Source organism: Schistocerca serialis, chromosome 4 (assembly GCF_023864345.2).
Source record: "Schistocerca serialis cubense isolate TAMUIC-IGC-003099 chromosome 4, iqSchSeri2.2, whole genome shotgun sequence".
Lineage (NCBI taxonomy): Eukaryota > Metazoa > Arthropoda > Insecta > Orthoptera > Acrididae > Schistocerca > Schistocerca serialis.
The window spans coordinates 865,456,348-865,482,724 of record NC_064641.1 but is presented as its reverse complement, the minus strand read 5'-3'; the positions used below and the strand labels follow the sequence as shown (position 1 = coordinate 865,482,724).

Below are 26,377 nucleotides of genomic sequence, written 5' to 3'. Positions count from 1 at the left end.
TGAGAAAGGTAAATGCCACGTTCAGTTTTGTTGTAAGAATCTTAGGGAGGTTCAAAAATGGTTCAAATGGCTCTGAGCACTGTAGGACTTAACTTCTGAGGTCATTAGTCCCCTAGAACTTAGTACTACTTAAACCTAACTAACCTAAGGACATCACACACATCCATGCCCGAGGCAGGATTCGAACCTGCGACCGTAGCGGTCACGCGGTTCCAGACTGAAGCGCCTAGAACCTTACGGCCACACCGGCCGGCCGTCTTAGGGAGGCATTGCGCCCTTTGGCTGAGTGATTTAACTGACAGTATTGCAATACCTCGTACACACAATGCAGTAGCAACTGTTTGTTTATTAACAGGAACTACACGAAGTACAGCTTCTGCACACGAATGGCCATGAACGTCGCAGCAGCGTGGAGCAGGGAGGATAGTAAGGACACGGCCCCACGGGGAAGGCACTTGCAGATCCTGCGAAGCGGTGCCCTCGGGAGCGGCTGACAGCGAGGCCGAGAAGACGACTTGGCAGGCAGCGAAGGCTTAGGGTGTGTAGCGGACGGCCGTGGCAGCTTATGTTCGTTCGGAGCCCGAAGTGTTAACTGGCTCTCGAAGGGTCGACTCGCCGCCTACGTACGCTTCAGCGGAAGGTTACAAGCGCGGCGTCACGTGGACACGTGACCGCGGAGACGTAATAGGTGCCTGCGACTGCAGCGCTGTTAACCGCGACCTGCACGCCATCTGACGGTGTGGCGGCTGCAGGAGGTTTGACGGTAAACAGTTCAGTGGCTCTTCTATGGACAAACAACGTGCGACATGACGCAGGGGCCGTACCTGGCCTGCGAAGCTCGCACATAAATGTGGTGGCCGAGTATGCAGGGGCGCAGCCATGCAAATATCACAGGAAGTCAGTTAATACACACGAGAGAGGTCACAAGTCTTCCCTACTGTCGTTCATCGATCTAGGAGCCTTGCCACTTTGGATTAACGAAAGTGTAAGAAAATATTCAAATATCACCAATTTGGATTAACGGAAATAATAAAGAAGAGATGAAGGAGAGTTGCACGTTTCGTCACGGGTTTGTGTAGTCAGCGTGAGAATGTCACAAAGATGGGCATCAAAATGTAGTGACTGACGCTACACGAAAGGTTGTATAGGGTAAACCTACCTAACATCGTGGTTTAAGGATTGTAAGTGAAAAATCAAGCCGCGCGGGATTAGCGGAGCGGTCTAGGGCGCTGCAGTCGTGGACTGTGCGGCTGGTCCCGGCGGAGGTTCGAGTCCTCCCTCGGGCATGCGTGTGTGTGTTTGTCAGTAGCATAATTTTGGTGAAGTAGTTTGTAAGCTTAGGTACTGATGACCTTAGCATTTAAGTCCCATAAGATTTCACACACATTTGAACATTTTTTTGAAAAATCAAAACAAATATTCAGTCTAGAAACTGTATATTTCACATGTAAGAGAACACTACATTCATCTACTAACCCATGATAAAGAACATTTAGGGAACGAAAAAGTACTGAAGCTATAAAATGTAGTAAACAAAGTGGCCGTGCTACCTACTTTCGTTGTAGCATAAATAATTCTGTGACACAATATACTTCGTGATAATGTGCTTTTGTTGAAGTTCACTTAACATACTTTCACTTTCATCATCGGTGTCACTGCACTAACATTTGCAAAGATATTGCTCATAGATACCGTAGCATCACTTGAATTGGTTGACTCAAATGTTCAAATGTGTCTGAAATATTATGGGACTTAACTGCTAAGGTCATCAGTCCCTAAGCATACACACTACTTAACCTAAATTATCCTAAGGACAAACACACACATCCATGCCCGAGGGAGGACTCGAACCTCCGCTGGGACTAGCCGCACAGTCCATGACTATAGCGCCTAAGACCGCTCGGCTAATCCCGCGCGGCAATTGATTGACTGACAACTTTCGTGGAACCATCATTGACAAAAACAAAGCTGAATCCAAGCACTTTTAATCTTTCCACAACTGTAGCTCTTTTTACAAGTGGTGCAGATGTCATCATTTCTTTTGTTCTTATGTCTGTTTTCCCTTAGATACTGATTTTGTTGTAGTACATTGGTTAATATATTATCCGTTCGTATATCGACGACTTTTCCTCCCTAACCTTCTTAAGTACTTCACGAACGCCATCAGTTGAATAAGATTGTCTTCTCTTGCTCGCGTAACCCTTTTTGGTTAGTCCTTCTTCTCACTTTTGCTGATAGACGGAGCTGTTCTGTCTGAAATGGGCACACAAGAGTTGTTGTCGTCTTTCTAGGCGAGAGCTTCAGTAATGAGGCATTTCAATCGAACTCTGAGAATATAAGTATACTCCATTGGTAATACAATTGCACGCCAAGTCGGCAATAGACACTCCGGAGTCGATCCGACAGCCGCAGTCGGAAGCGAGACTCATCGTTACAGAATGTCGCTCAGTGACGCAGTTGACTTTGGCTCCGTCTTGTCTTTAGTACTGTTTCAGCGGAGAACGCCTCATAGCAACTCGTGATATCAACCCAGTTTCTGATCATCTCCGCCGTATTTCTGTTGTTATCATCTGTCTAGTCGTCAGGGCCAGTGAGTTAGTCGTACGATTTTGCAGTGGTTGTCTCTCTGAAAACACCCGTACCTATTTGTGCCACAACTGTGTTCTCAGTCTGTCTTGTCATCACTCGTTCTGAAATTATCTCGTTACACCCAGCTGCCTTTGCGGTCTGTTAATGCTGCCATGCTCCTCGTAAACTGACGTTCCTCAGAGTCCTAAAGACAGCCTATCGCTGCACGTGGACTTCCTCCCGGGGTACTATGTTGGGATCGACATCTGAAACCTTAGAGCAACGCTGGATACTGCCGATAGCCATCATGTATTCACCTCGTTCTTCGCCTGCATTTAAAATCATTGAAAATAATTTCACATAAATACAGGATGTCGCAGCAGGAATGGTCAGTATTCAGGGATATGACGGGAACGATCTTAAGAAGCAAAAAAGTCCACTGGACATGGGTTCAGAAACGTATACAGTCAGAGCTGTGAGCACTTCTTCATCTTAGATATTATGAAGCATATCTCTCCTACTAAAAATTCTTTGCTTTCAGCATTTTGGGCATATGGGCCAAAACAAAGCAAAAGAATGATATTCAGTAAACGTGGGGTCCAAAGTGCATACCGTAAGAGCTATGAACACTTGTTCAGTCGAAGAGATGGTTTCTCGGTAGCGGAAGATGATCAAGTGCTCACAGCTCTTAAAGTATGCATTTTAGAGTCCATATTTACTACACATTTCATCTTTTGATCCGTACTATCTCTTCCCAAAATATGGTATGCAAAGAGTTCCCAATAGAAGACGTTTATTTCACAACATCGTAGTTTTTAAGTTATGGACTTTGTTTACTGGACTTTCTTGCTTCGAGTGATCGTTCCTGTCATATTCCTCAATGCTGACCATTTCTCCTGCGATACTGTGTATAACATTTTAATCAAAATTTCTCACAGACATGAGGATGTGTCCGGTCAAGGTGGTATAAAAGTTTACAGTGCATATCTCGCGGAATGAGCATCACGACAGGATTAGAGAAATGCTGGTTTATACAGAAAGATACCGAAAATGTTCTTCTCGCGTACCGTATTCAGATAACAGGAGGAGACAGATTTGTGCTGGTACGCAAAGTGTCTTCCGCCACACGCCGTACGGTTAATTTGCAAAGTGTAGGTTTGGTCATAGCAGGGGTCTGGGTAATCGGACAGCGACGGGTAATCTGCTACTTGTGAATAACATAAGAGAGACAGATTGTTTGAGGTATTATCATAATCAGAATATCGGCGGAGACCAGCTCTAAGGAGTTCAAGAGAAGCCGCACTTGTTTCAGTGGCGAGACACTGCCTTACTCTTATACTCTTGTACTTGTTCACAAAAGTCTGCAAATCGTGTTTCTTCCACTACTATCAAACTCAGTTCCTTACGTGTAAACAAGCACTAGTAAAGGCTGCAGGTGGTGCCATTGTTTAGACTCTCCACTTTGCGGGCGTCTGTTACGGGCCGGGCGACGCCTGCGTTTGCCAGCTCCCGCACGCGCGCGTCGTGCTCGCTAGAGACGCGGCCGTGATCCAATTGTTCCGCACGAATGCGATAATTTGTCCTCATTACGCCCTAATTACGCGTGGGTGGCTGTGCCATTGCTGGACGGGCCCGCCACAGTCCGCAACGTCCCGACACTATGATCACAGGGCTGGGCCGGACCATTAACACAGCCGCTCATACGCTCTGTTGGCCGGCGACCGAACCCGCCCTTCTTGTGACCGCGAACTGGGCGGCTGTCGGCACTGTCTCTCACCTGAATAACCTGTTACAGAGTCGCAGTTATTCCAGAGGTCTCGGATGGGCGCAGCCGCTAGGCGCTTAGGCGATACGTGGTCTCATCGGAGCCAGCCTAGCGCTGAAAAGACCTCTCGCACGTTCATTTTGGCCCGCGAAGTTGGCAGACCGTCTAAACTAGCAACTCCCATCCTTCTACTGCGTGTTGCACGGACCCGTACTCAAGTTTATATCCGCGCGTAAAGACGCACACGATGGTACACGAATGTTGCCGACAGGAGCCGAAGCGTTCACTCACACGGGTATTTTCAAGCGGGGATGACGTCAGTAGATATCAACTTCACAGCTCCCGAGGTGCGCTGACAAAGGAATTTCGAGAACAAGGAACATAAAATTCGGCAGTGTGGAGCAAAGAAAACCTGTTTTAATTGAACCCTAAGGACTTTAACCCGTGTCTTTTTGACGTCAGAAATAAAGATCATTACAGCAGGAAGAAATGTGATACAGCATTAAGCGAACGAAATATGCAGTGCATTAAAAGAACTTAGGCAGCAGACAACAGTAGATGGAAACTGGAAAGAAAGTAAGAACTCTGCCGAGAAAGACATGTCATTGAGATCTCGAAGAGAATTGGCGCTACCAGTTTTTTGACAGACTTCGATTCGCCAATGACATGGAATCTTAAGTGTAGCCGACAGCTTCTCGGAAGAAGTAATTTCCTGTCTCATCACAGTATCCTGTAACCTTAACTTCTGTTGCACAAGGTGCAGTAGGAACACATAATTATCCTCGCTCAACCTGAATTTCCAAACGAATATTCGTGCTGTAAAAAAACAAAAGTCAAGCTTACCCTCTCATTCTGATAATGACGGTTTTCTTCTTCCCGTATTGTTCACTGCCACTGCATATAATACAGCGGCTGCAGAGAAAGCTAGAATTGCTGGTTTCCTTTGAGCAGTCCACGCCATAACAGCTTGCTTTCTGTACATGCAGTAGGGTCTGCTGACGTGAGCTTTGTTGCGTCTCTAACCATACACGATTTTAACCTTTCGAATAAATGTGCGCTTTAAGGAATGTGCTAATGGCCACTGACGTAGCGAACCTAGAATTGATATCTACTTAAAAATAATTTTAACAAATCTACGTTCTACCCTTCGACCATGTGGCGCAGAGATGTGTGTTCACCCGGAATCCAGAAGGCACATGCTACTGGCCTAGTGTACTGTACTACATTACTTCATAACAGATTTTTTATTTTATAGTTCTTTACTACATTACTGTTCAGCACTACACTACTGATTACTGCACTGCTCTACTGTACTTGGTATGAGAACCGTGCTAGAGTCCTCCTTTGTCTGTATGGTTAGCCCCTAGTGTGCTGAGGTACAATATAGGACTCCCAGGAGCTGTGCCACCCAAGGTGTAGAGATTGGGAGATGGCTGTGAGGGCCTCAGGAAGTCCTTCCTGGTTGTCCCTGAGGCTCATCTCCTCTCTGATTCGGAAAGGTTGTGGATGTTTTGCCTTGATGCATCTCATTGCGTGATGAAGGGCCTCCAGTTGGTTGTCTCTTAGCCATGTAGGCTTGCAGTTCCTCACTGACTCGGGTCGGCAGCTCGTGGTCTCGCGGTCGCGTTCTCGCTTCCCGAGCTGGGGGTCCCGGGTTCGATTCCCGGTGGGGTCAGGGATTTTCCCCTGCCTCGAGATGGCTGGGTGTTTGTGTTATCCTCTTCATTTCATCATCATACATGAAAGTGGCGAGATTGGACTGAGCAAAGGTTGAGAATTTGTATGGGCGCTGATAACCGCGCAGTTGAGCGCCCCACAAACCAAACATCATCGTCATCATCACTGACTTGGGAAAGGCTGTTGCAGGTGGATGTTCTGCCGTGATGCATCTCATTGCGTGATGAAGGGCCTCCAGTTGGTTGTCTCTTAGCCATGTAGACGTGCAGTTCCTCACTGACTCGGAAAGGCTGTTGCAGGTGGATGTTCTGCCGTGACGCATCTCATTGCGTGATGAAGGGCCTCCAGTTGGTTGTCTCTTAGTTATGTAGACTTGCAGTTCCTCACCGACTCGGAAAGGCTGTTGCAGGTGGGTGTTCTGCCGTGATGCGTCTCATTGTCATGATTTAGGACCTCCCCTCTTGGTTGTTTCTCAACAATGTAGACTTGCAATTCATAAGTTTTATTTTAGTTCTCAAGTTCAGCTTATACCACAGTTCCTCATTCCTTATTGTGTAAAGACTTTTGTATAATCAATGACATTCCTGTCATCACGTGTAACGTCAAATGCCACAAGTCCAGACGATGTGCTCCATGATGCCAGTTTCTCCACATGAATTGTCTATGGTGCGTTGTCGTATTTTCTGCAAATAGCTGCGATGTGGACCGTGTCCCGAACGGTAGGAAGGAAGCATGACATTCTTGCCTTTCTTTCATGTTAGGAAGGAGCTGGTAAGTTTTCCTCCCTGTTTCAGCCCGTCCCACATTTCTTACCATTCTCTATCAATGCGTGCCTCTATTTCCTTATTCGATGTGGCCTTTGTGCGTAGTCTCTCCTTTACCTTATCATTCTGAGCAAACACTGTGCGCCTCTCTTTCTTACGTTTAGGTCCAGTAGCAGGCCCGGTGTCACTAGCAGCGCCTCAGTAGGTGCTGGTCTGTACTCGCCTGTCCGGTGCAGGAGTACTCTTCTCGGCGCTCGCCGTAAGGCCTGTGCTGTCCTCACCTTTCTAGCCCCATGAGTCCAAACGCTCGACCTGTGGACCACAATAGCGATTAAAACTGCGTTGTGCGGTGGTCTCGCGGTTAAGGCGCTCAGTCCGGAACCGCGCGACTGCTACGGTCGCAGGTTCGAATCCTGCCTCGGGCATGGATGTGTGTGATGTCCTTAGGTTAGTTAGGTTTAATTAGTTCTAAGTTCTAGGCGACTGATGACCTCAGATGTTAAGTCCCATAGTGCTCAGAGCCATTTGAACCATTTGAGCCAAAAACTGCGTTGTGGTACTTTCTTATTGCGCGTAGTGGCACCTGAAAAATTCTTCGGCCAATTTTTGCTCTTTTGTTCAGCATTTTAATGCATCTCTGGCAGACGAGTTCTGCATCTGCATGAAAGTTTTGTGTTTCATTGATGTACTTATTAGAAACAGACTTCAGACCCCACCGAACGAATTGGAACAGTTGTAAGCAGTGGAATCACATTCGGAGAACGACAGGTCAAAGTCCTCCCGATTTCTGCGGTTTCGCGATGCTTTAGTCAAATGCTGGGTTAATTTCTTGAAAAGGAGAGATCGATTCCCTACCCAACTCTTTCCCAATTCGAACCAATGTTCTGTCGTCCTGATCCTCGGTAAGACCAACGTATTTCTTCGTCTTACAGTCAGCATTGTTCCTGTCCCAAATGGATTAACAGTCGATAGGAAATTAGTCTAGCTTTGTGACTGGGTCCGCAGTAGCGGAGCGAAGTGTTGACCGTGTGCAGCCAGCTACACTTGACAAAGCTCTTCTTGTACCCACAAACCAGGCAACACAACGAGCGCTTGGTCACTGGAACGAGAACCACCGCCTGGCTGCTGCTTCTAAGCATCGGAACAACCGAATGAAGACGGTCGGTTCAGTCTTCTGTAGTTTTTGACATAGACTGAATTATTTTATCTTTATTTTCAAGTGAAACCATTCTGTAGTCTTCTGCCGGCAACTTCCAGTGTGATTTTCCGGCAGCTTTCTCACACTCGTCTTGGTGAATACTGGGCTAATTAACCAGTCAAAGATATTTACGAATGATGACAAATATTTCTCGCGAAAAAATACTTCCGACTACTGGCAGTATATACCGGGTAATCAAAAAGTCATTATAAATTTGAAAACTGAATAAATCACTGAATAATGTAGATAGAGAGGTACAGATTGACACACGTGCTTGGAATGACATGGGGTTTTATTAGAACCAAAAATAAATACAAAAGTTCAAAAAATGTCCGACAGATGGCTCTTCATCTGATCAGAATAGCAATAATTAGCATAACAAAGTAAGACAAAGCAAAGATGATGTTCTTTACAGGAAATGCTCAATATGTCCACCATCATTCCTCAACAATAGCTGTAGTCGAGGAATAATGTTGTGAACAGCACTGTAACGCATCTCCGGTGTTATGGTGAGGCATTGGCGTCGGATGTTGTCTTTCAGCATCCCTAGAGATGTCGGTCGATCACGATACACTTGCGACTTCAGGTATCCCCAAAGCCAATAATCGCACGGACTGAGGGATGGGGACCTGGGAGGACAAGCATGACGAAAGTGGCGGCTGAGCACACGATCATCACCAAACGACGCGCGTAAGAGATCTTTCACGCGTCTAGCAATACTTTTTTTTTTTTTTTTTTGCTTCTAATAAAACCCCACGTCATTTCAAGCATGTGTGTCAATTTCTGCCTCTCTATCTACATTATTCCGTGGTTTATTAAGTTTTCATATTTATACTGACTTTTTGATCACTTACGAAGCAAATCTGAAAAAAAACGTGTATTTTATGCTCCGTATTCACGTTACATCAGTATCTACCAAAAGCGAATTACCGGTGGTGGATGCAAACCGGCGGGAAGAGACAGAGCTTTATTAAATTTAAATTAAAAAATCAATTTAGTACTGGAGGGAAGCGTGGGGAGTAAAAATCGTTGAGAGAGAATACAGTAAGCAGATTCAGAAGTATGTAGATTATACTTCCTCGGAGATGAAGATGCTTGCCCGGGGTAAAGTATCATGGAGAGCTGCATCAAACCAGTCTTCGAACTGAAGTCCACAACTACAATAAGGAGAAATCTCGTACAGCATAGCTGAAAATAGTAGGAAAACGGTCAACGGGAAATGGTCGCCTGGAGCAGCAAGTACAGTTAGCCCTCATGAGGTGATGTGTAAGAATGTGAAAGAATGCGTTTTGAGGAGGCAAAACAATAACGACCCAGTTGCCAGAGTGCTGACTAGTACAGTGTGTTTGCGGACGTAGGGCGCCCAACAGGAAGTAGTTAGCCCTCTAATGACTAGTACACGAGTAGTTAATATCAAGAGGAGGTAAAATTGGTTGCTCGTGCTCGGCCAATTACTGAAGCACGGAATGTACAATTGATGATGACAGCTGCAAGACGAACTGTAGTTGTACTCGCTCATAGATAATTACCTGATGAATAGGCGTTGCTGAGGAACTATCTTGTTTGGATGCGCCATACGACGGTTCACTTCTGCAGAACTCTATGGAATTGTTTCCAGAAGTGACGCCTCAGGGACCTGGGAAAACACAACAAATCTTTGCTCACATAGATCTGATATGTAGAAATGGTTCAGATAGCTCTGAGCGCTGTGGGACTTAACATCTATGGTCATCAGTCCCTAGAACTTAGGACTACTTAAACCTAACTAACCTAAGGACATCACACAACACCCAGTCATCACGAGGCAGAGAAAATCCCTGACCCCGCCGGCAATCGAACCCGGGAACCCGGGCGCGGGAAGCGAGAACGCTACCGCACGACCACGAGCTGCGGACTGTGATATGTAGAAATCAATTGCAATTACTACTGGTGACTGTTAAATGTAGCCGCGCGGGATTAGCCGAGCGGTCTCAGGCGCTGTAGTCATAGACTGTGCGGCTGGTCCCGGCGGAGGTTCGAGTCCTCCCTCGGGCATGGGTGTGTGTGTTTGTCCTTAGGATAATTTAGGTGAAGTAGTGTGTAAGCTTAGGGACTGATGACCTTAGCAGTTAAGTCCCATAAGATTTCACACACATTTGAACATTTTGTTGAGTGTAGTACTGTTACTAACACCAACGATAAAAGAAAATAAACGAAAAATTAATATCACTTGATTTGTAATCACGGAGCAATTAGTTGTAGGTTTGTTTCGGACAGAAAACTATGGATTTGAGGGATTCACTTCATATACACAAGGCTATCATCCAACCCATTATATTGTATGGATGCTTATCACGGGTAATCACGAGCCAATCAAACAAAGGACTGCTGCAAGTACTACAAAAGCGGTGTCTAAAATTCGTTCTAAACGTACCATGGTGGACAAACGTAGACCTCATCCATGCAGAACTCCTAATGCCAAATGTGGAAAACTTTTCGACAAGATAGATTGGCTCAGATCTAGTCGCAACCAACTACAAGACCTAGCAACAGTTGAACCTGCACCCTGGCATAAAGTAGGAGTTCCCAACCGACGCTCAACAAAAAATCTACAAGATAACACTTTTAGCCCTACCAGGAGTGAGTGCCTAAAGGACCTAAATCAGTGTTCAAAGGCTCTCAAAACCTTACATCGGTGCCCCAACTTATGAAAAAAAAAAAAAATGGAGTCCCCAGTAAGAAACCCTATCCCGTACACTCGAGGGACCAACCCCCGGCTGGCTACCTCTCGATGTCGAAACCAGTAATGGCTATAAAAGTTGTTCGCGATTTTGGCCAAAAATAAAACTTATATAACTGATGATAGTTGATGCTCCGTCATGGTTGGCTAATTTAAAGGACGAACGTATAGGCTAGCAACTGAAGCGACAAATGATTTGCTTCTATGAGAAGTATCTACTACACTCCCTAGAATATGCTGTACAGCAATGGCGATTCTATCGCATATAAGGTTACGAATTTTACTTCAATAGGACGGGTAAAAATTACTCTTCGAAACACTGAGAGAGACGAAAAACTAAAATAACTTTTCGGCATTGTTCGCCGTGGAAGTAATTTTGTTCGTAAGCAAAGGACGCATTTCATATATGAAGGGACGAATTTGATATTTATAGACTGAGCGGTGGGAACTCTCAACATAACTACTTTGAGGAAGGGTACCTCTCTGTCATGATCCCCAATCTCGGTAGGTGTTTCCGCGCATGACGTGGTGTGCATGTGTGCGTGCGTGCGTGTGTGTGTGTGTGTGTGTGTGTGTGTGTGTGTGTGTGTGTGTGTGTGTGTGTGTGTGTGAAAATCTAACAAGGGAACCTCGCCATCGCAACCCCCTCAGATTTAGTTACAAGTTGGCACAGTGGATAGGCCTTCAAAAACTGAACACAGATCAATCGAGAAAACAGGAAGAAGTTGTGTGGAACTATGAAAAAAATAAGGAAAATATACAAACTGAGTAGTCCATGCGCAAGATAGGCAACATCAAGGACAATGTAAGCTCAGAAGAGCCGTGGTTAGCGTGAGTAGCTGCGGAACGAGAGGTCCATGGTTCAAGTGTTCCCTCGAGTGAGAAGTTTACTTTCTTGATTTTCGCAACGTTATGATCTGTCCGTTCGTTCATTGACGTCTCTGTTCACTGTAATAAGTTTAGTGTCTGTGTTTTGCGACCGCACCGCAAAACCGTGCGATTAGTAGACGAAAGGACGTGCCTCTCCAATGGGAACCGAAAACATTTGATCGCAAGGTCATAGGTCAACCGATTCCTCCACAGGAAAACACGTCTGATACATTCTATACGACACTGGTGACGGCATGTGCGTCACATGACAGAAATATGTTGTCGACCCACCTAACTTGTACACTTGGCGAATGAGTAAAAAGATTCTTCCACCTTGCCCGATTTAGGTTTTCTTGTGGATGTGATAATCACTCCCAAAAAAGAGATGAAAACATAAGAGTTTGACACATAAACTGAAAATAAAAAATTAAACGTTTCAGTGGAGGGAAGACTTGAACCAAGGACCTCTCATTCCGCAGCTGCTCACGCTAACCACGGGACCACGGCGCTCCTGAGCTCATACTGTCCTTGATGTTGCTTATCTTACGCATGGACTACTCAGTTTGTATATTTTACTTATTTTTTTCATAGTTCCACACAACTTCTTCCTGTTTTCTCGATTGATTTGTGTTCAGTTTTTCAAGGCCTATCCACTGTGCCAACTTATAACTAAATCTGAGGGGGGTACGAATGGGGAGGTTCCCTTGTAAGCAGAGTTGTTTACATTTAGTAAAGATATTCTGGTTGCATCATATACCGGGTGATCAAAAAGTCGGTATAAATTTGAAAACTGAATAAATCACGGAATAATGTAGATAGAGAGATACAAATTGAGACACTTGCTTGGATTGACATGGGGTTTTATCAGAACTAAAAAAATACAAACGTTCAAAAAATGTCCAACAGATGGCGCTTCATCTGATCAGAACAGCAATTATTAGCATAACAAAGTAAGACAAAGCAAAGACGATGTTCTTTACAGGAAATGCTCAGTATGTCCACCATCATTCCCCAACAATAGCTGTAGTCGAGGAATAATGTTGTGAACAGCACTGTAAAGCACGTCCGGAGTTATGGTGAGGCATTGGCGTCGGATGTTGTCTTTCAGCATCCCTAGACATGTCGGTCGATCACGATACACTTGCGAGTTCAGGTAACCCCAAAGCCAAGAATCGCACAGACTGAGGTCTGGGGACCTGGGAGGCCAAGCATGACGAAAGTGGCGGCTGAGCACACGATCATCACCAAACGACCCGCGCAAGAGGTCTTTCACGCGTCTAGCAATACTTTATTTTTTTGGTTCTAATAAAACCCCATGTCATTCCAAGCATGTGTGTTAACTTTAACCTCTCTATCTACATTATTCCGTGGTTTATTAAGTTTCCAAATGTATACTGACTTTTTGATCACCCGGTACATTAGTAATGTGTGTAGATTGTTAATGAGGAAATGGAAGGATTCTCGAATCTACTACAGTTTGCCTACTTTCCAAAAATATTCAGAATCAATTCGCAACAGACTTCCCTTGCGTATTAGCTGCTTATTCTCTGGTACGGTATTTTGCTTTCCCGAAGCGCCTTTCCTAAAAACCGTTGTACTTGTTTCAGCTGCCGCCGGGAGAGAACTGCGAAAGTTACGCGATACGGAACACATTATATGGACGGCAGAGCGTAACCTGATGATGTAAATACTGAACGCTCCCCCGAGTCGGGAAGCAGAATTAAAAATGACGCGGCTCGCCTAAATGAGGGGAAACTAATGCATTGCGTAGATGTACACACAGCGGAAAAGATAAACAAGAGGCGGCCCGGCGGCGCAGCAAGTTGCGATACGCGGAGCAGTCCGTGGTGTATGGGGGGGGGGTCCGAGTGTTTGCCCGCCGCGCAGCGCAGCGCTCGCCCGAATAGCTCTGTTTTGTTAGACGCGCCGTTGTAACCAGAAACGTCTGCGCGAGTCTCTTATTTAAACCAAGCAGAATTTATGCAAACGGTCGTTCGTTAGCAACTTTAATGGGCACCTATTAGATTACAATCTCAAACTGCAGGTAACTTTGTGTAACGTGCTGTCCAACGTTTGTGCTACTGTACCCACAGTTTTTTTGTCTTTCTTTTGTTTATTGTGCTCGTCATAAAATGCCTTTGAGCTCTGTTGATTGAGCCAGAGCACTGTTCTCAAACGTGTGTTTATTGTATTTATTACCATTTTAATAATTATAACTGTATGACTATTACTCGTGCTCGTGTAATTGTCTCTTAGAAAAATTAGAGCTATGTAATTAATTCTTACTTTGTTCCCAGCTACATTTCTGTAGCTCTGCTATACATTGAAATCCCCCCGCCCCCGCCACAGTATGGTGGCACATGGCTATAGGAGCCCATTGATGAAGTGGAGCGTCGTAGGGTAATTTATTTTCTCCCTTTGTATTAGAACGCCAACAAACTATTTTCACACTTTGAGGAGAAAATTGGTGATCGAAATTTTTTGAGAAGATCCTGTCACCTTTGTTTTAATGTCAGCCACCCCAATTCGCGTATCATGTCCATGGTACTCTCTCCCTTATTTCGGTATAATACAAAACGAGCTGCCCTTCTTTGAACTCTTTCGATGTCCTCCGTCGACCCTATCTGATACGGATCACACACCGCTGAGCAACACTCCAGAAAAGGACGCACAAGTGTAGTGCAGGCGGTCATTTTAGAAGACATGTTGCAGTTTCTCAGTGTTCTGCCAATAAATCGTAGTCTTTGGTTTGCTTTACCCGCAACATTGTCTGCGTGGTCGTTCCAGTTCAAGTCATTCATAAATGTGATGCCTGTGTGTTTAGATGAATTGATTTGTGTGATTTATTGTGTAACCGAAACTTAGCTGATTCCTTTTAGTACTTATGTAACTTCACACTTTTCATGATTTAGAGATAGAAAGTTTGCAGTTGGTTTTGATCATCTGATAGCTTGACAGTTCATGACTGTATCACCTCTAAGGAATATAAAAGGCCTGCTCAGATCGTTTTCTAAATCGTTTATATAGGTAAGTACAAGAAAGGGCCTGTAACACTTTCTTGAGGAATGCCGAAAATTACTTCTGTATTACTCAGTGACTAATATAATAATTTCAATCCCAAAGAAAGCAGGTGTTGGCCGGCCGAAGTGGCCGTGCGGTTAAAGGCGCTGCAGTCTGGAACCGCAAGACCGCTACGTCCGCAGGTTCGAATCCTGCCTCGGGCATGGATGTTTGTGATGTCCTTAGGTTAGTTAGGTTTAACTAGTTCTAAGTTCTAGGGGACTAATGACCTCAGCAGTTGAGTCCCATAGTGCTCAGAGCCATTTTAGCCAAAGCAGGTGTTGACAGATGTGAAAATTACCGAACTATCAGTTTAATAAGTCACGGCTACAAAATACTAACGCGAATTCTTTACAGACGAATGGAAAAATTGGTAGAAGCCGACCTCGGGGAAGATCAGTTTAGATTCCATAGAAATATTGGAACACGTGACGCAATACTGACCCTACGATTTGTCTTAGAAGCTAGATTAAGTAAAGGCAAACCTACGTTTCTAGCATTTGTAGACGTACAGAAAGCTTTTGACAACGTTGACTGGAATACTCTCTTACAAATTCTAGAGGTGGCAGGGGTAAAATACAGGGAGCGAAAGGCTATTTACAATTTGTACAGAAACCAGATGGCAGTTATAAGAGTCGAGGGGCATGAAAGGGAAGCAGTGATTGGGGAGGGAGTGAGACAGGGTTGTAGCCTCTCCCCGATGCTATTCAATCTGTATATTGAGCAAGCAGTAAAGGAAACAAAAGAAAAATTCGGATTAGGAATTAAAATCCATGAAGAAGAAATAAAAACTTTAAGGTTCGCCGATGACATTTTAATTCTGTCAGAGACAGCAAAGGACCTGGAAGAACAGCTGAACGGAATGGACAATGTCTTGAAAGGAAGATATAAGATGAACATCAACAAAAGCAAAACGAGGATAATGGAATGTAGTCGAATTAAGTCGGGTGATGCTGAGGGAATTAGATTAGGAAATGAGACACTTAAAGTAGTAAAGGGGTTTTGCTATTTGGGGAGCAAAATAACTGATGATGGTGGAAGTAGAGAGGATATAAAATGTAGACTGGCAATGGCAAGGAAAGCGTTTCTGAAGAAGAGAAATGTGTTAACATCGAGTAGAGATTTAAGTGTCAGGAAGTCGTTTCTGAAAGTATTTGTTTGGAGTGTAGCCATGTATGGAAGTGAAACATGGACCATAAACCGTTTGGACAAGAAGAGGATAAAAGCTTTCTAAATGTGGTGCTACAGAATAATGCTGAAGATTAGGTGGGTAGATCACATAACTAATGAGGAAGTATTGAATAGGATTGGGGAGGAGAGAAGTTTGTGGCACAACTTGACCAGAAGAAGGGATTGGTTGGTAGGACATGTTCTGAGGCATCAAGGGATCACCAATTTAGTATTGGAGGGCAGCGTGCCGGGTAAAAATCGTAGAGGGAGACCAAGAGATAATACACTAAGCAGATTCAGAAGGATGTAGGCTGCAGTAGGTCCTGGGAGATGAAGAAGCTTGCAGATGATAGGGTAGCATGGAGAGCTGCATCAAACCAGTCTCTGGACTGAAGACCACAACAACTCAGTGACTTTCCGTCAATTACTACGAACTGTTACCCTTGTGATAGAAACTCACGAATCCAGTTGGCACGCAATTTGATTAGAAGACGGTTGTCAGGAAATGTGTCGAAAGTCTTCTGGAAATCTGTTGTTGTTGTTGTTGTTGTTGTTGTGGTGTTCAGTCGTGAGACTGGTTTGATGCAGCTCTCCATGCTGCCCTATCCTGTGCAAGCTTCTTCATCTCCCAGTACTTACTGCGTCCTACATCCTTCGGAATCTGCTTAGTGTATTCATCTCTTGGACTCCCTCTACGATTTTTACCCTCCACGCTGCCCTCCAATGCCAAATTTGTGATCCCTTGATGCCAGAGAACATGTCCTGCCAACCGGTCCCTTCTTCTTGTCAAGTTGTGCCACAAACTTCTCCCCAATCCTATTCAATACTTCCTCATTAGTAATGTGATCTACCCATCTAATCTTCAGCATTCTTCTGTCGCACCACATTTCGAAAGCTTCTATTCTCTTCTTGTCCAAACTATTTATCGTCCATGTTTCACTTCCATACATTGCTACGCTCCATAAAAATACTTTAAGAACGACTTCCTGACATTTAAATCTATACTCGATGTTAACAAATTTCTCTTCTTCAGAAACGCTTTCCTTGCCATTGCCAGTCTACATTTTATATCCTCTCTACTTCCACCATCATCAGTTATTTTGCTCCCCAAATAGCAGAACTCCTAAACTACTGTAAGTGTCTCATTCCCTAATGTAAATCCCTCAGCATCACCCGACTTAATTCGACTACATTCCATTATCCTCGTTTTGCTTTTGTTGATGTTCATCTTATATCCTCCTTTCAAGATACTGTTCATTCCGTTCAACTGCTCTTCCAAGTCCTCTGCTGTCTCTGATAGAATTACAATGTCATTGGCGAACCTCAAAGATTTTATTTCTTGTCCATGGATTTTAATTCCTACTCCGGATTTTTCTTTTGTTTCCTTTACTGCTTGCTCAATATACAGATTGAATAGCATCGGGGAGAGGCCACAACCCTGTCTCACTCCCTTCCCAACCACTGCTTCCCTTTCGTGCCCCTCGACTCTTATAACTGTCATCTGGTTTCTGTACAAATTGTAAATAGCCTTTCGCTCCCTGTATTTTACCCCTGCCACCTCTAGAATTTGTAAGAGAGTATTCCAGTCAACGTTGTCAAAAGCTTTCTGTACGTCTACAAATGCTAGAAACGTAGGTTTGCCTTTACTTAATCTAGCTTCTAAGACAAATCGTAGGGTCAGTATTGCGTCACGTGTTCCAATATTTCTATGGAATCTAAACTGATCTTCCCCGAGGTCGGCTTCTACCAGTTTTTCCATTCGTCTGTAAAGAATTTGCGTTAGTATTTTGTAGCCGTGACTTATTAAACTGATAGTTCGGTAATTTTCACATCTGTCAACACCTGCTTTCTTTGGGACTGGAATTATTATATTCTTCTTGGAGTGTGAGTATTGTCTCATACATCTTGCTTACCAGATAGTAGAGTTTTGTCAAGACTGGCTCTCCCAAGGCTGTCAGTAGTTCTAATGGAATGTTGTCTACTCCCGGGGCCTTGTTTCGACTCAGGTCTTTAAGTTCTGTGTCAATGTAAAACTGTGAAATAGGTTTCACATCCCCTGTCGAGAGTGTTGTATAAGTTTCATTTCTGCCTAGTAAACCGTCTTGTTAACTGCACATGCTCTAGCACCCTAGATATTAGTATATTTTTGTTTTTTTATTTCTTGAGTCAGATCTGTAGTGCTCCTGGAGCAGCAGCACTAGCTGGAGATGCTGGATAAAGCTAGCGCGGGGTACCGACTGCAGGTGCGTAACGAAGCCAGCGCGCCCTGCGGCTGCAGCGGCGGCGGCAGGCGGAAGAGCGACACCAATTACAGGCGCCGTGTCCGCCCGCGGATCGCCAACTTGGCCAGCGGCGGCGCTGTAATCCATCAAGCGTAGCGTCCGCGCCCAACTTGAGCCCCGGAGTTGGCCTCTGCCTCTGCCGCCGGCGGCAAGTTGGTGCGGGGCCCGGAGCGGGAGAGGGCGCGCCGCGCGCCGCGCGCCGGCCCGACCTGCCGCCCGCCATCCATCGCGCGCGCTGCGCTGCTCGCTCTCCCCGCTTCCCCGGCTTCTTACCTTGTTAGCCGGGGCGCCACTTAGGGGGCTTTGTGCAGCCACGACCTGTAGCCGGCTCTCTTAACAGACACCTCGCCTAAATTAGCTTCGGAACTTGGCTGCCGCTACTTCTAAGGATACAAGCTGCCGCGACCTCCGGTGCCGCCGCTTTTCATTAATAACGTCCAATCCTGTCCCAGAATGCCTAGCATAGGCGAGCGACACTGGCGGAGCGGCCGGCCGAGTTCCTGCCTCGTGCAGAATTTCTCACGCGTGCCCTCAGAGTTTTCGCGCTGACACCGACGGCGGACGTCGAGACTGTGACGGTACAAACCCCCGTTACTAGATGAATATTTCTAGTGTGCAAGGATTGCTTTGCGGAGACCGAGCGCGCGACATGGTGCGCGATTCGCGGAAACGCGTGGCACGGTCGCGCGAGATTTGCGACGGTCGGTGGGATGGTCTCAGCCGCCGGGCTGCCACGTGGCCCGCAGCTTGGGGCATTGCTTGGTTTTTCGCGCATTTCATTTTAAACTAGTTAACTAGTTAAGCTGTACTATACACTTAACTTGCAATGGTTTTAATTGTTTGCAAAATATCGCCCATAATTAATTAATTATTATAGATATGAAGATTTTGAGTAGCACAATGTGTAGATGGCTATAGATTACGTCTAAAAACGTTGCTATATGCAGTTCTGTGTTAAAACTTAGCAGCACATCTGTCAACAAACAAATTTGTGCTAACAGGCGAAATCTTGTGGAAACTAAAACTTGATTTACGGGTGATAGAATAATTTTAGAAAGTAATGTAAAATAATAAATAAGATGTACTATTTAGCGCGGCTCAATTGGTATACTTACTTTTGTCGAGCGATGTATGTGTCAAAATTTGTAATATTAACTGGTGAGATTGGTACTTCCATAACAAGGGAGGGGGGGGGGGGGACGACGACGATGACATCAGAGCCTATATAAGCGAGCCGTCTTGGCCAGGGGCCAGTCGTTGGTCAGACTTTTGGAGGGTGGGTGGCGAGCGAGCCCCACTTGAGGGTGGCCCATGTGTTCGTTTGAGAATTGTTTTTCGCGCCGATTTATTTCGACAGAGAGTATTGTGTAATAGTGCAAGTGTACAAGCATATATTTGTTGAACTGGACGTGCTACGATTATTTGTGTGAGTACGAATTACGAGGTATACATCGCCGTAAGTGAACATGTGGCGATCTGTGATTTCGCGCCAAAACTGCTAGCACAAAGAGGACATTGGGAATTGTGGTTCTGTTCGAATTGATTGAGTGATTTTCGTTCATAGCAGCCTACACTACTGCTATTCGGGGCTCGGAGTCAGTTTATTATTAAAGTAAAACTGTAAATTGTCTCACCAGTGCTAATTTCATTGTGTGAAAGAAAAGGACAACGCCAAGAAATAGTGATTGAACAGTCTCGTGAAAAACTGGTTTTGCTATAATAATCGCCTAATTTTGTTCCCTAGCATAAACTATACTCATGTATGAGTGAATAATTAATTCAAAAACTATAACAAATGCGCGGGTGTGGAACAGTGTACTAATTCACCAAGTATGGAAATCATCCCCTGAGATTTACGTGAGAGCCAAAATTTGCAATAACATTTTAAGGAACATTTGTATACGCACATTCGTGTGAACACTCTGCAACCGCACTTCTTATTTACCGGCCCGTCGCAAGACGCACGGTGAGCCGACGCAGTGGCTTGAAGCAGGAAGTCCCTCGAGCCTAAATCCCGATTCGAGATCATACCTAGACTAAAGAGCCAAAGGAACTGATAACTGATATAGGCATGCATATTCAAATATAGAGATACGTAAACAGGCAGTATACGGCGATGCCGTCGGCAACGCCTATATAAGACAGCAAGTGTCTGGCGCAGTTGTTAGATCTGTTACTGCTACTGAAATGGCAGGTTATCAAGTTTTAATTGAGTTTGAACGTGGTGTTATAGTCGGCGCACGAGCGATGAGACACAGTATCTCCGAGGTAGCGATGAAGTGTGTAATGGTATCTGAGCCTCACTGCCCCCTTTTTTTAACTAATTTGTCTCTGATTTTATTCTGAGAAGCTCAGTAATGTATGTAAATACCGTAAATGTAAATTTGATTCAAAAAGTACTTGAAGTGATGTGAAGCGCAGCTGCACAGCAACAAACTCTTTAGCACGCAATCCCTGCAACGATAGTAGTTGTGAATCTTTGAGTATGGACTCAATTGATTTATATAAAAAAATAGAACTGTTAATCTGTATCTTGTGGAAAGAGGACGTGCTGTTAGGCCGTCGCTCAGAACGTATTGTTACATTTAATAAAAATTGATATTTTAGTGATAAAACCGAGTAAAGTATGTGTAACAGTATCCAAACATTTATGTATACAAATTTTCTGAAAATGAAGAACAGAAATATCTTGTTTTTGGAAAAGGAGGTGAACTTCAATATAGTCGCCGTCTATCAATCGACAGAACTGTAAGTGTATAAAGTTCACTAAAATACAGGAAAAGAAATGCATTCTCTATAGTTTTCATTCAATAAGTAACAACCTCTCATAATTTTTTAATTACAGCAATTGGATTATGTTGTTGTACAATAGTACGGTGCTGAACTCCACTGACCAATTTTGATGTAGCAGAACGTGTGCTTTGAAGGGAGTTTGTGTGCCAAGCACTCTCCTTTTCTCGCGAAAAGCGGATTGCTGTTTGATCTTAATTACTTCAACAGTGGTCTCTTGCCGGCCGGAGTGGCCGTGCGGTTCTGGGCGCTACAGTCTGGAGCCGAGGGCCGCTACGGTCGCAGGTTCGAATCCTGCCTCGAGCATGGATGTGTGTGATGTCCTTAGGTTAGTTAGGTTTAATTAGTTCTAAGTTCTAGGCGACTGATGACCTCAGAAGTTAAGTCGCATAGTGCTCAGAGCCATTTGAACCATTTTTGAACAGTGGTCTCTTAGGTATGAAAAGCTACGAAAACTTGGGCTCAAAGCTATCCGCGATACGACCAAGTAACTTACACAGTCCTGTTTTAAACCTTAAAGAACAATAACTTCCTCCAAATTGTAATACGTCACCAACTGGTGCAGAAGCTGATTATTGAAGGAGGCTGCAACCAAAAATCCAGGTATCAGTGACGACTTGAAGTAAAAATATCAATCAAAAATCAATCTCTTTCTCTCTCTCCAAACACATACATAAATATTCATATTATTAAGATAAAAGTCATTTTATAAGTGGGGATTTTCCCAACCGATCATTTCACGACTATATCAGGAATCCGGTAAAATATCGGTGCAAGAATGGGACCGACGACGACTGAAGAGAATCGTTCACCCTGACAGAAATACAGCCCTTCCGCAAATTGCTGCAGATTTCATTGCTGGCCCATCAACTAGTCTCGGCATGCGAACCATTCAAGCAAACGTCATCGATATGGGCTTTCGGAGCCAAAGGTCCACTCGTGCATCCTTGATGACTACACGACACAAAGCTATACGCCAAGCCTGGGCCCGTCATCACCGACATTGGACTGTTGATGACTGGGAACATGTTGCCTGGTCGGACGAGTCTCGTTTCAAGTAGTTTCCAGCGGATGGACGTGTACGGGTATGGAGACAACCTCATGAATCCATGGACCCTGCATGTCAGCAGGGGACTGTCCAAGCTGGTGGAGGCTCTGTAATGGTGTGAGGTGTGTGCAGTTGGAGTGATATTGGGCCCCTGATACGTCCAGATACTACTCTGACGGGTGACACATACGTAAGCATCCTGTGTGATCAGCTGCATCCATTCATCGCCGTTGTGCGTTCCGACGGACTTAGGCAATTCCGGCAGGATAATGCCACACCCCACACGTCCAGAATAGCCACAGAGTTGCTCCCCACCAAACTCCCCAGACGTTAACATTATTGAATATATCTGGGACGCCTTGCAACGTGCTGTTCAGAATAGATATCTACCCCCTCGCACTCTTACGGATTTATGGACAACCATGCAGCACATCTGCGTGCTCGCGGGGGCCCTACGCAATATTAGGCAGGTGTACCAGTTTCTTTGGCTCCTCGGTGTATATGCAACGTAACAACAACCTCCAGAGGGTGGACAGCGACACTCACAGTGACAATGAGAAAGAACCGGAGGAGGAAGACGATATGTAACATTAAATAAGCGTAAGGTGTTTGCGATCTAGCCAAGAAAGCACCAACTCTTGTACCCGGATGAACACCTTGGCGGTCGAAGAAACCATTCCGAGGCATTCAGCGCCAGTCACAGTCGGTGATGGCACTAAGAAATCTCTCCTGTACTCTGTCGTGTTTTTATATTCTTCTTAAAACAAGGAAATTTTGTTTATATATCAACCTTAAATTATTGTTATTTTGAAAAAAGTATTACTCTTTGTAAAATGTTGAAGAGGAAAACAAATGAAAACTACAAAAAAGATGTAAAATGAGAAGTGTAAGATGTACTACCTGTTTTAAAACATCAGGTAACAGGTCCATAATTTGGCAATAAATAAATGAATAAATAAATAAATCACACTGGACGTCAAAGCAACGGAGCGGCACCGCAGAATCATATGTCTACAAAAGAGGGAATGTCTACCTAGGTCAGCCCAGTTTTGAAAGGTGAAAGCGAGGTTACGAGGGACAGACCACCTTGCAAAATGTCCGAATACGATATCAGCAGGAAGAAACTAGCCGTGAATACAGTCGAGGAGTTGGTGGTGGGGGAAGAGGGTCATGCGCTCCCCCTCCTCAAAATAACTTTACTGAAGACGTTTATATTTTCCAGGCAGGATTCGGAAAATAAAGTAGCGTGAAAACTCAAAAGTGCCGAAGCCGAGAAGGATGCTTCTCAGCTACCTGCTCGAGAATCAGCTCACGTGGATTAGTCTTGCGGCCTGACCGACTGCTGCAAACATTCCAGCCCGGTACTGCCCGACCACGATATAATGACACTTGGCCTCCCGTGGCCGTTACGGGAAAAACGCCGTGGCGTTGCAGTAAACAAGCACTGTGAAGTGAAGACGTAACGGCATCGCATTGCAGATGTTTTCTAGACTGTTCAATGAGATTTCGGGATTGCAGCCTGATCATGTTGACTTCTTGCCACGATATTTCGGCTGGCAATCGTCCAGCCATCTTCAGGTGAGTGTCCGTCACTGGAAACTGCAAGTTCCCGGAGTCAACTTTATAGCAAAAAATTGGCGCTAAAAGGCATGCTCATTAGCCTCCGTCACAGGAGCGTCCTCTATCGAAATCCGCGCCCTCTGGAGCTACTGTTCTATCTGTGGCGCACAGGCGCATGCGTAAGATGAAAATTACATGTCCGCGCTCTGTCGGAATGCGCGCCGCGTCGCTAAAAATAGACGTCAGATGTCGCCAGACGTGCCATTATCAATAAATTGTCTCCTCTGAGAGGAAATTGCAGAGATCACCGGGTCGCAAGCCTTGTCCAGTTGAAAACCGCCAACACGATTTGTAAGATTTTGCGCTTGGCGTATCTCCACAGATTCTTTAATTACTGAATCGCAGAGAGTTTTCGCTGGGGCCAAGATTTTCGTGGCAGAAAAATCCATAGCGTGTCCTGTGGTAATACAGTGCTCAGCTACGGCCGACTTACTTCGCTGCGAAAGGCGAGTGTGTCGTTCGTGACGCCGGGAATTTGCAGTCTGCGGTGACGGACACTCACCTGAAGATGGTTGGAAGAGTGCCAGCCGAAATATCGTAGTAAGAAGTCAACATGATCCGGCTGCAATCCCGAAATCTCATCGAAAATTCAGTACGCCAGGAAAACTTCAAGAATCACGATTTCAAGACTTGTGCATATACTGTCAAGTGGTTCAGCGGGTCCTCGTTAAATATCAGGATAAATATCTCGCCATAAGCCGAGCGAAGCGCCCTCACATCCAGGTGCAATAATATGGTATTGTGGCCGACTAATAGTCGTGAAGGCTCAAAGTACTTGAATAATGATAATTAAAAGCAACAGCTGTATTGTAATCCGACGTCGTTTATTCAAAACATGCTACCAGTTTAGGCGCCAAAAAGCGTCATCTTCAGGCCGCCAGCGTAATCTGCCATCAGCGTACAAACCACAGTGACAAAGACCAACTGATTCTTTAAATGGAAACGGTACAACTTATCAAGTACGTTACCCCAACATGTGCAACCAACAAAGTTAAATACAGCGGAGCTAAAATCAACAGGATTCCGTATCTTCCCTCAGATACTGAGTCTCTATAATGACCTCTTGTAACCTTCGCAGAATGCCAAGAGAACAAAGCAAAAACAAAACAAGGATTAATAAGTGATAGCAGCGTAAAATCCCGACTTAAAGATTTGTCAGCTTCGCGAGATACAGGGTGTCCGAAAATTCTTTCCCTGATTGCATAAATTGATAACTCAGGCTAGAAGTATGGTACAAATATGAAACTGGTGTCTAGTTGTTTACAAAATAAGTTTTTTTCACACATCAGTAAACTTCCATTGTTGCCCAATGACAGTAGACGTCGATATGACTTTGCGGTCGAAATGCTATCACGTATTGAGGACGATGATGATTATCTCAGACGATTTGCCTTTTCCGACGAAGCGACCTTTTTTGTCAGTGGAGTAGTGAATCGCCATAATGTGCGCATTTGGGGTTCACAACCCCCTGACGAGGTCATGGAGTGCACCAGAGGCAGTCCAAAGGTAATGTTTGGTGCGCGCTATTGCACGATCGAATTATCGGGCCCGGCGATATGATACAGTATCACCCACAAAAAATCTGCGGTTGTTTGGGAACTTTAAGTCCATAAATGACTGCAAATGATCTTCGTTTATCCGAACATAAACATTTTCTGTCAATGCTCAGTTAAGTTGGACCAGAGGACCCACTCCATTCCACGCGAACACAGCCCACAGCATTATGGAGCCACCACCAGCCTGCACAGTGCGTTGACAACTTGGGTTCATGGCTTCGTGGGGTCTCCGCCTTACTCGAACGCTACCATCGGATCTTACGAACTGAGAACGGGACTTATCTGACCAAGCCATTGTTTTCTAGTCGTCTAGGATCCAACTGATACGGTCACGAGCCCAGGAGACGCGATCTCGCGTCGGTCGTCTACTAGTCAATTAACGCCAGATTTCGCCGCGCTGTCCAGACGAATACATTCGTCGTACATCCCACACTGACGTCCGCGGTTACTTCTCGCAGTGTTGCTTGTCTGTTAACACTGACATCTCTACGCAAACTCGGCTGCTGTAAGTCGTCAAGTGAAAGCTGTCGCTCACTTCATTGTCCGTGGTGACATGCAGTGCCAAGAATTTGGTATTCTCGGCGCACTCTGGAACCGTGTATCTCGGAATACTGAATCCCCTAACGATTTCCGGAATGGATTGTCCCATACCTCTAGCCCCAAGTACCACTCCGCGTTCACAGTCTGTTAATTCCCGTCGTGCCTGGTCCCAGCACGGGGCTCACAACCCGAACCACACGCCACTGTTAAGCACTAACGAAGGACTGGGTCCCTTACTTCGATTGCACTTAATTCATTAAGGTCAATCCAACACATTTATTTCAAATAACATAAATGAAGTTACATTTGAATCTGTCTGACATTAAACAGGAATTAAAAAAAAGAATTTCAATATCAGCTGATTTAGTGCGTGAAGCGCGAGTTAAGCCAATAACCAGATAAACTAAACAGTTCTCCGCAGTTCAAAAGAAGGAGAAAAACTAAATTGAATCAACACACCCCACTGACAAATATCCAAAAAACCTTACAATACTACTGAAAAGAATACACTGAAGTGGGAGCAGTCATTCACCCGACAGAACACTTCAAAATGAGTTCAGTAACACAGCTGCGTGCCCCAGAAAACTACAAGACATTAAATACACTTCATTTGGCGAATAACAAATACTCATTAACATTACGCCTCTCCTGTTTGAACTGCAGTGTCCTAAAGAAACAGGCGCTTATTCCGAAAGAACAATTTCTTTATATGTTTAAATTACAGCATTAAGGAATTCCAAAAGATGTCCA

At 44.8% G+C, this 26,377-nt stretch overlaps 2 long non-coding RNA genes across 3 annotated transcripts in view; one reads left to right on the top strand and one right to left on the bottom strand.

Moving 5' to 3' along the window:
• LOC126473518 (uncharacterized) overlaps positions 1-26,377 on the top strand; it is a 675,218-nt gene that overhangs the window by 192,417 nt on the left and 456,424 nt on the right. The window lies entirely within an intron of this gene.
• LOC126473519 (uncharacterized) overlaps positions 1-26,377 on the bottom strand; it is a 369,422-nt gene that overhangs the window by 215,264 nt on the left and 127,781 nt on the right. For both annotated transcript variants that reach the window (XR_007586477.1, XR_007586478.1), the window contains exon 3: positions 9,502-9,608. This is a non-coding gene — a long non-coding RNA (uncharacterized LOC126473519). The remainder of the gene's footprint in view (positions 1-9,501; positions 9,609-26,377) is intronic.